The following is a 14262-nucleotide window of genomic DNA, read 5'->3' as shown; positions in this document are numbered from 1 at the left end:
GTGGATGTTTGCATTGCCTACATTTGTGCGCAATTAGAAATTAATTTCAGTTCGAGTCGAGTCGAAACAGAAAGTTGCGCCGCCGCCGCCGCGTGCTGAACGAGTGGGTTAAATGACTTTAATCACTTCCCAAGGCCCGAACCCCGAACCTGCCACCACCCTGCACCCTGCACCCTGCACGTGCAGGACAGCCACCACCAGAGTCAAGTGGCCCATTGGTCTGCTTGTTGTTCCTGTTCTCACTCGGAGGGCTTCGAGCCCCGTTCCCCGTACTCCGCTCCGTCTCTCTGGATGATTTATGCTCGGCAATGGCAACAATAACAAATCAACGACAAGCGACGGCGACGCCAACGTCAGAGAAAAAGTACAAACGGAAACAAAATACCGTTGGAAAGCACTTAAGGACCTTTTCATTAAGTGCCCACCGAGAAGGGAGCCCGGCCGAATACCGAACACCGAACAGCCAACCGCCAACCGCCAGCCGGGAACATGAAGGTTGAACGTTGAACGCTGAACGTTGAACGCTGAACGTTGGCGTAAAATTTACTTTGAGGCTGATTTGACATGTTCACAGGCAAATTAGTGTCGCCCTGGTTGGCGGCACATTAATTTCAACGCCCTGTAACCCCTGCAGCCCCGGCTAACCCCCGAAGCAGGGCCAGGCCGTGGCCCATGAAGGACTCTGCCTAAAAATGTTATTTAGCGCATGTTTTAGCGTTATTTATTAAAGCGAAATTATTGTTAATGAGGTGAAGTCTCGACTCGACTCGAATCGACTCCAGGCACCTCCCGACGCCTTTTCGACGTCCCAGCAAGAACAACCAACTAATTGCGTGAATTTCCCTACGGATTTTACCCCGGACTGGGCTGGCAAGGAAAGCTAAAGGAAAGGAAAGGAAAGCATTTCTCTTATCGCTCGTTTAAACGAAGGCATTTGATTTTTGTACCGATAGTGCCATGAAATGATTTAAGCGAATGCCTTCAACACGGCCACACAGAGTTCCCAAAAAGAAAACAATAACCAAAACTATGGCTATGGCTAGTTGGCTCCGGGCTCTGGGCTCCGGACTCCGGACTGATTCCCGGGGGTGGCTCAACCTATAAAAACTGGAACAAAAGGGAACAAACTCATTTAAGATATTTTTTAAGTACTTGGGCTACAGATTTGTAACAACTACAGGAAAACCTTTGGGGTAAAATAGTATAGAGACAGAGGGCGAGCTCGAAGGGGAGGGATCGCTGATTTCTACACAAATTATAAACATATTTAAATCGTATTAATAGGTAGCTTATTACAGTGGTTAAGGGCGTAAGGTATAGGGATATATTCGTATGATATAGTAGTAGTAAGTAACGGCCAGAAGGAAGCGTTTCCGAACGCCAAGATGCATAATATTTATGGATCATCATTAGGATTGTCAATATAGCCATGTCTGCCTGGGCTGTCACCGAGTTCTAAAAGACTACCCTGATTTATTTGGATGTTGACATGCAATGACTGCATCTTACAAGAAGTGATGCAATTACTGCACCGCCAAGTGGCCCGTGTGACACCAGCAGAAGGCAGAACCGAGCGGATCCCATGCAAAACGCAGCCCTCCTCCCTCCCAACCGACCGAGGGGCGCTGCGGCATGACGCGTGACGCGTTAACCGAACCGAAAGCAAACATGCAGGAAAGATAGCTGTAAGACTAATATGCGAGGAAAATTAGAACTAAATATTACTAGAAGAACTAAGCATGCCTTCAAAATACAAATACCACTCTACAAATACTAATTACGAGAAAGGTATGTGAATATTTGTAATTTAAAAAGGGGAAGGGAATCAACGGTGGCTATATAATATTGTAGAGGGAATTATAATGCGAGCATAAGACCATAAACGGTTCATGCAAGGAATAATTCGATCTACAAAGTGGAAGAGACACTTTCAAAAAACTAAATCATGTTTTTTTTTAAACAAAAAAAGCCTTAATTTTCTTGTAAAAATAATGCAGTATTTTCTAGAAAAAAAATCCCCTAAGATACGTAAAAAATAGTTTCGCTTCTTTGAGGAGCTAATGACGGATCTGCCATGTCGAAAGTCATCCATAACAAGGTCTATGCTTGATAGTTCATAAGATACACCAGTAGATCTGATCTGTAGACTGCACTAAGCACCGAATTCTATTTGTAAATTCCTTGCACTAATTTCGATTTTTGTTCCAACTTACGTTTGCCAATGATTCGTTGTTGTATTCTTTAAGCCATATTCAGGGCTCTCACACGCCTCAACAATAGGTAATTAATTTAGTTTTCCCATTGAAAAATAGTTTTTGATTACCAACTCTTTGGCGATTAAGCATTCAAGAAAATACCTCTGACAATAAGCATATCCTGGGAGATGAGGTGTGTGTGGATTTTCGATTCGATGATCCGTGGGGACCTCCCAAAGTTGGCTTTAAGAGGTCATGGCTCTTGAAAAGTGCATTCAAAAAAAAGTTGTCTTTTGTAGCAGTGTGTTATTCAAAGATAAATACCTATTGCTTAAGATATACATACATATCTGGGGTAATCGAGTTCTCTCTGCAAAATACAGACATGCATCTGTATCTCCACAGATCAGGCTTTTGGCTTTTTGTATTTAGAGCAGCATCTAGTGCATATGAAAATTGAATTTCTTAATCTTATAAAAATTTCATCTGCAGCATATGCCCCCTTTGAGTCTTTTGTTCCGCCTAATATTGCGTGCTTGTTAGGCGGAGCTTCCCACAAGCCTGGCCACGCCCACACGAAACATGTGGGCACAGGAGGAAGAGCATTTCCGTGCCCAAAGACAATGGAGGTGGATGGAGAGATACAGATAGATCGCGTCCGAGCCACACACGGCGCCAAAAATGTAAGCAATCGAGGGAGGGAGAAATTGTTTTGGCAATTAAAAAACTGCCGGCGAACAAGCAGGAAGATGAGAGGCCTCAATAGCCATGGCAAAAACGAGCTGAATAAAAAAAACGTACGATATAATAACGAATGAACAAAAAATTGCCGCATCATTTGAAATTCATTAGTTGGATGATAGACGGATAGAGGGATAGAGGGATGCCGAGGCGTGATATGGCCCCTGGAATGGCTTCCTTGGCTCGGTTTGGCTTGGTTTGGTTTGGTTTGGTTTCTTGCTTCTTCAGTTGTTGCAGAAGGGCATACATAAATTCACAGCCTCGCGTGCACGACAGTTGCTCGTCAACGGAGAGAGAGAGAGGGAGAGAGGGAGAGGGGTTCTGGCATCGTCAATCATGACAGCGAAATGTGTCAACAAACGTCAAACAACAGCGAAGCGTCGGCCACAACTCACTCAAACTCAAACCCAAACTCAAACTCAAAGTGAAACCTCCAAAACCCAGATTATTCCAGGCCGAACGCCGAACAGAGTCCTGCCCGCAGCTTCATCAACTGTCACAGGACATCGTGTCCAGGATCTGCTTCAGACAACAAAATTTGAGTGATGATCTGGCAATGATTTGTCACATTTTCCCCATCACAAATGGGAGTACATAAGTGGAGTAGGGAGCGCTCTGTCAGGGGATTTCTGTGTACAACCAGGGGAAAATTTAATTGTGAAGGCTTTTCCCTGGATAATTGTGCAATAATGTGGACCAAATATAAAAAAATATATATCTTAATGCTTGGTAATGTTTGTTTCACGCCCATCTGTACAATATCTAGGGTAACCCCACCAACATTGGATAATATGTATCGCTTATGCATAACTCAACACGAGACAAAAATTGTGTTATAGGCCTGGATGTGTAGGTCACTTCCTCACACTTGGAATTTTGTAAACACCCCAGAAATCGTTTTTTAAAATTAAATTAAAAAAGCATCTGCGGGGTGGATATCCGCAAATATAGATGGATTAAATAGCGATTTCGTAGGGTTTTTGATTCGTATCGATGGAATGGGCTTACCTGTAGATGTAGCTACCCAATGTTGAGGTTTTCTACTTTATGGTTCTTGCTCTTATCGCTATGGAAAAACGTTTAGATCGTGCTTCTGCAACGTCTATTGGTATTCGTATCTATTTGCCTGTGCCTTTCCGGCTGAGCCATGATGGATCCACTGGAAAAGCCGAATAGAAACACAAAACGAAACGAATTTTAATGCGTTTCATGCGTGCAAGCATTCTGTGCGACTGAAAATGCTAATCAGACAAATTAAATGCCACGCAGAGGTCCCTTCAAGGTCCACTCAACATCGAGCGGGTGGCTGGGCTCTAAGCCAGGCATGGCTTTCGGAGTCTCTCACAAAGAGGGATACAAATACCAGAAAAAAACACTGAAAACAGTATGGATGTATAGCCCCTTTGGGAACTGTTTAAAGTACAATATCCGATTCGAATCTACTATCAAACTGGAATAAGATTCGTCAAAGACTTGTCTTGCCTTTTGGCGTAATCGTTCCTATAGCACCGATCAAACCAAACCATTCTGGGTGGTCGGTTGTTGTGTTTCAAAGTTCTCATTGCGTGTCTCCCATCAAGCATCGCCCCCCAATCTGCTCCCCTGTGCGTGTTATAGTTTTTACGCCAATTGCCAATATGGAAGCAAAGTAACGCCAACTATGTAATGGGCGGGCCGCAGTATTGGGGCCTGTGGGGCATGTACACATGCACCTAGTACATAGGTACATATGTATGTATGTGTGGTGGTGGGTGGTGAGATTAGCTTTTGCATGACCAGCAAACCGTTTTTTCATGTTGTTTGCCGTTGCCATTGCTGCCATTGCTGCCACTGTGGTGTGTGAAATATTTTATGTGAATTTGATTGCAAGCGTTTATGGCGGAAAACGCGAAAGAACCGCAAAACAAAGCACAACAGCAAATTAAATGAATGAAAAGAGTAGGCGGTAGTCGGTGGGCGGTGGACGGTGGGCGGTGGACGGTGGGCACAAGCTGAGGTTTTTTGGCCAACAAGAGCTTTTTTCTTCCGACTAAAGTCTCAGACCTCTTTCTCCACTCCTGTATTAATCATAATTATGCAAATTCCCCCTTGGGAGAGGCCAGCCAGAGGAGGGGTGAGTGTGCCGGCTGTTGGTTTGTTTGCACAATTTTCCACCTTTTATAGTACAGTTAATTTTCGTGCTCGTTTGGTGGCCCTCGGCTTCAGCAGTACCCCTTATGTACCCCCATGGCGAGGGTATTATCATTTCGCCAATAGACTTGTAACAACGGACCAGATCATAGAGGCCACCCAGATTGCTTTACCCGGAGACCGCGATCTCTCTCAATTTTTCACGTACTTGTCATGAGAGATGCAGAGAAATGAGATGATATAAGATTGTAGGCCTAGTCGAGACGATCTCATGACAATCTCCAGAATTCTCCGAACCAATAGGCATTATTCAAATAGACTTTGCTTTTGAATACTTTCAGAAAGTTCAGAGAATCAATAATTGCAGATCTAACCACATAAGCATTCAGTTCCAGGAATTATCAAGACAATTTTTGAGTTTGACGACGGGATTTATGATTTATAAACTAACAAATCAAATATACTCCTAATATATAATATAATATAATACTCCTATCCCAAAATCATTGCAGTGCCGGTCGACTCTCTCTCTCTCTCTCTACATATAAGTGTGGCCCAGCAGTAGAAGTGATTAATCATGTACACGACATGCACTCGAAGAGCTGCAGTCTCTCCCCGAGCCAAGTGAGAAGGATATACCCACCAGTGCGTGGTTTGTATGCAAACGAAGAGTAACGGACTGAGCGCTCCTGCCAAAGGAATACATCCAGCATCAAGCTGGGGGTTTGGGGCATTGCGTGGGATGGGGCAGTACGAGTATAGATTTATGAATCGCATAAATCCGAGGGTATATATTCGCTCGGCACTCCGAAGTTTGCCTCACTGGCCTTTCTTTGCATAATGCCGTCAGCAATGCAGGAATCGGTGAATCTACTAGTGCAAATAGTTCCCTGCCGCCTGGCAAGCTCTCCAGCAGTTTGGAAAACATTTGTATTCAATTTATTCAAGTCGCGATTAGCGTCGACTGCGCAGCAGTTTGCGATATTTGTTAGTTTAATTGCTTTGGCAGACGATTGGAGGCGCTCAAGAAATGGGACTTGGGACGGTATGGGAGGCATGCCAGCCAAGTGCGGCCAACGAATGCGTGAAATGCGTTTGCCGGGGCAGGGCGGGAAAAGAGTGGCTAGAGAAAATTCTGAACTGCATTCCGATTTTTTGTGGAATTGTGTACTCAGACAGCTAATGGACACACACGCAAACGTCGAGTAGACCTCTCAACAAGTATATTAGCCGATCTTTGGATACGTTCCAGCAGATACTTACTCTGTCTGAAATATAGAGTTGGTACAGCTCCATCAGATCGATTTTCTGGAACATATTCTTAGCTATTTTCTAAGGAGGTACAAAATAACTTGGAGGGTGATCTTCTCAAACCTCAAACGGTGAGCTAAGTCTCTTCCCAGATCTCTTCAGGCTCTTCAGATGAGAAGGAACCGTAGTACACCTCTTCTCCCTTTGCAAACTCCATAGGTGACTCTGCCATCAGATCACAATAAGGATAAGGGCATAATAGATCTAGGGGTATGTCTAGATGCATTAGTTGCCCAGAAAACTTGGTGCCTCAACATAGCCCAATTTAAAAGAAAAAGTTCTTTGATAGTCCCCCCTTTTTTCAATAACATTTTAGCTTTCCTCCTCTAATATACAAATGGAAGCTCAACAACAACAGTTAATAATTAACCAATTAAAGGCCAAAAGTAGAGTAGGAGATGGGGAAGGAGTGGTAGCTTCTCCCGCCGCGATAGGTGCCACATTTGACTTTGATGTGGGGCAAGGCATGTAGAAAATATTTGGCCATGAACCAAAATGAAGCCAGGGCGCTATCTTTGCATAATTTCCAATGCCAACTAGCGATGAGCTCAAATCGATTCCTTCTTTTCTCCTGTTTTCACCTCGTACATGGAACCATGGACTTAATGGCCAAGTACGGCACCTTCTGGGGTTGGAATCTGAAGCAGGGTATAGGCGAAATTTAAGAAACGTAACAAGAACCTAAATATAAATGATTTACCTTGACAGGACTGTAGTACTACCAAGGGAATATCTATACTAATTGTATTTTATTTTCATTGCCTTGTCAGTGGTTTTTGCAAGGTATTCGAATAATCTACAGGCACACCTCAGGCTGTAGTTTCACGTTTTTCCATCATAGAAGTAAGGATCGTTTTACAGAGGTAAAACAACCTAATGGTTGTGCTCCTTCCAAGGCTCCTTTTCCGTTCCATCACAATGGAGCTTTGTCCAGGGAGCCTGGCATTTAAGCGCACATTAATCATCACGCCGTGGGTCAAGAGGTCACCAAAGTGAAATGGAAATTCTCTTAAGAAATACCTCACTGATTGATTGATTGATCCGTTTCACTTGTCCGAATTGCCTCCTAATGCGATTCTGTCATTAATCAAACTGCGACTGATACAAAAAAAAAAGAAAAACAGAATATCCCTATCGAGTGCAACCCTGTCGAAGTCGCTCAACCCTGTCCACCCACCCCCTCCCATACACCCATACACCCAGAAAATGCATAGCGCAACTAAAAAGCGCTAAAGAGTACAAAGTTGAGTGTTCGGGGGGGTGGGGGAGGAGGGTGGCGTCCGGGCGCGTGTGAGTGCAGATTTGCACGCGGTCACGTTAAACGCTAAGAATTAAAAGACCCGAATACCCCCGACCCAGACCGAGACCGAGACCCCCGCTGGACAAAACCACAAGCCCGATCCATCCCCCATCCCCTCGCCAACCCCTCCAGGCCATGGCAATCGACTGACGTGACACCAAAAGGCTGAACCGTACTTAAGCTAACAACGCAACGACAATCAGCGAAGGCAGCGGCAACTCCACTCCACTCCGGCCAAGTCCGTGGGTCCAAAACGCCTATTTTGAGGTGCACCAACAGCTCCTCGTGGAGCGACACTGCACGGCGAGAAACTCGAGGGCAGACGGGAGAAATGTCCTTGAATGAGGTGGAAGAACCATCAGATGCTTTGATAGAACGGTTGTGGCCGTTCGCTTATGGGATATTTGTAAAGGGAGAGAGAAAGAGAGAGAATGTTTGTCGATCACTTGTCAACCTCCTGACGTCCAGCCCGGAGGAACCTAAAGGACCTCAAAGTAACCCTTTCGATGAGAAAGAAACTTCTGAGGAGTTTAAGTTCTGATTATCTTCTGATTGATCTGCCATAGCAGATCATCTGTCATCTGGGTAGTCCCTGTCCGGAGCTTGTGCTCTCCGTCTTTCTGTCTTAGGCTGGTGCCAATAATTTCCGCAAGTGTAGTCGCTGTCCCCTCCCACTGCCCCCGTTGGCCCTTTGAACAATTATGAAGCTTGCATGCTAACATTATAATTGATTGCCTAAGCTTACCCTGGGGATGGATGGCAGGGAGTGGGTAGGGGGTTGGGGGTTTGTAATTTGATTGCGCAATTTGCGCGCATTGTGTTGCATAGTTTTTGGCGCGCGAACTTGTCCCTTGCCTCCGGCCCCACCATTAGCCCCTTCATGCAGTTGGCCAACGAAGAAATGGGGCTGGAGAAATGCTGAGCGCACGAAACCGAAAACAGCCAACGAACATGACATGCATTTATGTCACGTCACATGTGCAACACGAACACCCATCACCCATCACACTCGCACTCCTTCTTTCCTGCGAGTGTGTGTCTGTGTGTGTGTGTGTGTGCAACAATTTTAATTGGCGACATTCCGCAATTTTATGACTTTTAAAATTCTACATATATTTCATACCTATGTACGACCTGGCCTAACCAAACGTCGACAGCCACATGCAACGTTGCCACACTTCAATTAGATTTTTTGAAGGACACCACACACACACACACACACACACACACTGAGGCTAGTACACTCGTATAGAGAACGACATGGCTGGCTGAGACTCATTCCTGTGGCAGCCGCTTTCTGGTCTGCTTCCTTCTTGCTGCCTCCTCCTGCTGCCGCTGCCTTTGCTGTTGTTGTAATTAGTGAGCTGCATTTCTTTGCCACTTTCGGCCATGGCAATTAAGCCAACTGTGTGTGTGCGTGTGAGGTACCAGTGGATGTGAGAGGAGGTGGTGCAACAATTGAACAAGAACCGACCGAATGAATAGAAGACCAGCTTTGGTGGCCGAACCTTTTCATACCCTTGGCGATCCGAAAGGCTGCGACTTATAAACAGCTTTTAGAAGAGAAGATGACTGCAAGTTGAAGACATTCCCATTCCCATATCTCTGAATCTGAGTACCCTTTTCAAGGGTGTATAAATCAGGCCTAAAAGCAGCCGAATATGAACTTCTGTAATTGCGACTGAGCACCGACTGAGGTTGGACCAGTGGCAAGAGAGTGGTGAACGAACCTGGTGGGGCAAGTAGCTAGTGGCAAGTGGTTTAGGCAAAGACTACCTCACATAGGCCAAGGGCAAATGGGCGTTCGATTCATGCCCTTTAAAATGTGGCATTAAGGATCGGGACTTGGCCTACATTTTGCGGAAATCATTTATGCCAGAGCCACCGGTGGCTGTGTGTGCCACTCACATTTTTGGGTTGATTGTGCAGCAGCTTTCCTTCCACTTGTTCCTGCCTTCCTGCCTTCGGCAGTTTATCCTCCTAAGCGGCTGCCCAGCGGGGTATCTGGCTATATCTGTGGGGCATCTGCCACGGCCACTGCATTCTCCTCTGAATGGGAAGTGGGGAGTGGAGATCTCTCACTTTCGGTTAGGGTTAACCTTCTCGGAGACTGACAATGAGCGATCAGCAGCTGCCTTGGCTCCAACTTCAACACCTTGCCCACTTTTATGGCCCATCATCAGGTCTCTGCCCCTGCCCCAGCCCCAGTCCCAGCCGGAGCCCTTCCGAAGAGCTCACAATGTTGCCGCTGGTCCGGCTGCTGTTTTTTATGGGACGGTGCAGCGGTGCAGTGGTGCAGGCGCATTTTGCATTTCACTTTAATTCGAAACGACTTAATTTCTTTCTGTTGGGAACCCAAAGGCGATCCCTGCCCCAAGCCCCGTTGGCGCGAGAAATGCTTATAAATGCTCAATGCGCGTAGCCGATTAATTGCACATAAAAATTAACAACAATCAGCCAAGCAGCAACAATAACTATCGAACGGCACTCACCGGACTCCAAAATAAAAACGAAAAAAACACAATAGCGATGACATCGTGCCAGCAGTTGCCCAGAGATTCGGAATTCGTGAGTTGAAACATGAAGAGAATATAGATAAAGACCCTTAAAAATTGTGGCCGGATTACAGAACCTGTAGATATCTCAAGGAAGTTGAGTATCGTGCCTGGAACAGAACCCCATGGAGGATAGTGACGACTCCAAAAAGGGCTTGAGATATAGAATCATCCACACCACCGTCAGTAAATGTGCATATATAAATGGAAAGATACTTGAGACCATGTTATACAAAATACTAGAAGCTACAGTACAGTGAGGGGAATACAGAGAACCTTTGCATTTTTCAAACATCCAGGGGAAATTTGGATCAGAAAAAGGCAGTTTTGGCATCCAGCGTTGCACAGAATATAGGATATCGAAGGCAACCCATCACGCTGCCATCCCTAGTTGTGGCATTGTGCATCACACCTTCGGCATCGTTATCGGTGTCCCATACACACACACAGGTCTCGGCCACCAGACAATGTTGCACTTTGAATGGCTTAGGCCACAAAATATTTCCCTTTCCCCCTGTTCGTTTTATGTGCACCAAATTGAGTCATAAAATACATTTTCACTTCGTCGACAGTCTCGACTTGGCTCTTGCCTCCTCCGATATTTAAGTGGTTGCATTTGGAAATGCATAAGCATGTTTTTATGGTCAATGCAAATGTGGCAAGTGTCGCCCGGCAGAGCCGTTTAAGCCGGTTGCTCTCCTAATTAAGAGGCCCATCCCCAGATAAGAGCATCGGGGAGGCATCGACAAGTTTCAGGCTATTTACAAATTGCTAACAAAATATAATAGATACAGACGAAATTTCTTGCTCAAGAATGGTTTTTGTGCCACGAGCTGAAACGGATCCCCGAAACGATCCCGAGACGATACCAAAACGATCCCAAAAAGTGTTGTTTGCCATTGATACTGACAGATTTGATGGACATTGTTTGTCCGGGCTCGACTTGGTTCGAGTTGGAAATGTTTTGGCGATAAGGCAAGGCCTCTTAATGAATAACGACCGTCAGGAGAGCATTCCCATTCGCATGTGTGCAACTCTCTTCTAGTGTAGGCAAGAACCAGCCCAAATAGCTCCTCCTCAAGCCCCAATCCTCAATCCTCAATCCCCAATCGCAGCGAGGTGTTGATTAGCCGTCCAGGCTAAGCTGAGCCATTAAAAGCCGACCAAGGCCCGATACAGAGCCTCAGACCCTGTCTTCTTTGGGCCTTCTTACGTCTCTTTTTGGCTAGGATCCAGGCATGCATTGGATTTATAGTCGCAGGCAGGCAGTAAAAATTTAAATAGCATCCATTTAGTGTGGCGACATCAATTTTGAAACGAGCGCCGCTCTAGAACGACTTCGACGGATGGCGACCCAAGAGTCGGCCCAAGTATCGGAATCGGAATCGGGCTCGGAATCGGGGCTTTATGTTTATCCTGTAGTTGTTGGTGTTGCTGGCATGCTGACTGATCTGGAGCAGCGATAAATCGGCCCCGCCAGCGAGAAGGAGAGAACACCTTTGTTGGCCACGTTGTTGACAAATCAGTTGGCAACAAGGTTGGCCATCGACGGCACACGCGACCAACGAACAAAAAAAAGCGAGACCAACTAAAAATAAAACGAAAAATGCAGCCTACCTGTGGCACCGAATATCTTGTTACCCTTGCGGATCGATGAAGTCAGGGGTTGAGTATTTTGTGGGTTTATTTCAGTTTTTGTTGGAAGATCTTCGGAGCAGCTTAGCAGAGGGTACTCCGTTTCTGTACATTATTTTTAAACAATACATAAACACTGTCCAGCCTCATTCCATCTAATGACCAGCGATGTTGAATCTATCACTCGCTTCCCACCAGCGAAGAATCCTCCGGCCGTTACTCCGTCATTGGGAAGAGCGCGGACAAAGAGAGAGTGTGAGAGTAGAGGGTAACGGTATTCTTTCAGTACTCAAAATCGCGTCCCTCTAGCACCCTCTAGCTCTGCTCGAAAGCCAGGTGTTCAAACATTCAATGAAATTAAATGAAACGTGGTATTAGGAGTCTGATCACAAAAGTCTGATCACATAGTTACATACATCTCCAACAATACAGTATACCCGAAATCCTGTGAAACGTAAGATCCCGATAAAAAAAAAAGAGCCCAAAACAAGGAATAGCAGAGTATTGGTCTTGGCTGAGTCTTGGCCGCGGACGGGACTTGGTCCAGCGAGAACCTTTGTCACCTACAGAGCCATTTACCCCCACGTCGCAAGATGCTCGCTCGCCGAGGGTTCGTCGAGGGCAACACATTAAAAGTAAATTAACTTATCAGCGACAACGATCAGTTATTTTATTACGTTTGTCCACGCAGCAACACGAACATTATAATATCAAAGATGCCGATTAAGATTCCGCACCAGAAAGAGGGACGGACCGAGATGGGGACCAGCCAGTGATGGTTGCCAAAGGAGCTTGCATTCCGCTGGGGCCTCGCATGTGGGTTGATCTGTGATTCGAGTTCATTTTCGGGGAAGACTTTTCATTCGGAATTTCGTTGAATGGAAATTTGGATATTCCTTTAGTGTCCTCCAGGAGAGGCTCAGAGAAGCCAGAAGCTCACTTATCCTCGCGACAGGCTTGGCCAAATTCCGCTACGCCCTAAGAGGAAGAAACAATGTAGTACAGGTCCGAATCGAGAAGTATGAATATGATATCCTGACCAGTATTTATCTGATTAGAGAAGAGGATGCTCTGTCTATGCAATGTGGAAATGGCACACGAAAATGGAAAAAGCGACAGTCCAGAGGTCCCAATTTCTCCGATTCTTCATCTTCTTATGGATGTAATATTCACATACAAAAATCTATTGCATTGGTATGGGAATGCCCCGACTTATTTGAATGATGGTTTCTTTATTTTTGATTTTAGGTGTTGTTTATTTCCAGCGTACCTGAAGCGATCATCTTTTGTTTGTTGGATTAAAAAACGATTAACGAAATCCAGCTCAAAGTTTTGCTTTCAATTTTCCCATCGTTTCTCTTCCACATAAAAAAAAGGACAGTTTTATATGGTGCGATTGGGACAAGATTCGGTTATCACCCATCAAAGCTCAATGATTGGTATTATCCCTTACGGTATAGTAAATGATTTTGACTATAAGCCTAACAATGGTCGAAATAATTCCATTCAATTGAAATTGAATTTTAAATTGAACGACGTGGGTTCCCAAAACACACAGTCCTTAACTTATTGTATCACTGCCATGACTTCGGTTCCCTGGGGCCCTTTTTGGAGCTATCCGAACTCCGGCCAAGGAACCTCGAAGATACCAAATGAAGCGATCTTCACCTGAGTCTCTGACTGAGTCTCAAGGATCTCTCTAGCACGTGAGGGTGCCACAAAGTGCTACACTGCGAGCAGGTCTGAGGACTCAGGTTTCGCAAAACCGTACTTGATGGGCGATCTTTGTTTCAAATCAATTCAACTAATTTCTTCCTCTATCTCTAGTTACTTCCTTGTTTGAAAATATTCTCCCACACAGTGCACAGGGCGAGAGCCATGACACGTTGAAAGAGCTGGGAAAAAACATACATAGGCGTTGCGTAGCTTCCTTGGAATGGCATCAAGACAATGCCCCTGCCTCTGCCTCAGCCCAGGCTCTGTGGCGACTAGCTGGCAGCTCTGCCCCATCCACCATGCACCATGCACCATGCACCATGCACCCAGACAACGAGATGGCAATTAAAATTTCACGCCAATAGCTCGGCTCTTCTTTGGCTGGGTTCGGTTCGGTTTGTGGCCACATGTTGGCCAAGGACTAATTGCTTCTCTCACGGGCGGAAGAGGAACGGGGAAGGGGGTAGTGGAAATACAATTTGTCGAGAGCGGCGCACGTTTGATTGGTATTGATTCCGGGAGTGCGGACCGGGAAAAAGGTCGGCTCTGTTCGGTTCGGTTCGCCCTGGGTTGTGGTTGGGGGTTGGAGTTGGGTCGGGGGTCAGGTGAGCTGCGTAGGTCATTAGTGGTGAGGTGCAACGAAATTAGAGCGGGAAAGGGACCGGGAACGGGAGCAGAA

The sequence above is a fragment of the Drosophila pseudoobscura genome, chromosome X, assembly GCF_009870125.1.
Source record: "Drosophila pseudoobscura strain MV-25-SWS-2005 chromosome X, UCI_Dpse_MV25, whole genome shotgun sequence".
NCBI lineage: Eukaryota > Metazoa > Arthropoda > Insecta > Diptera > Drosophilidae > Drosophila > Drosophila pseudoobscura.
The sequence above is the reverse complement of the archived record's forward strand: the minus strand, read 5'-3'. Positions refer to the sequence as shown.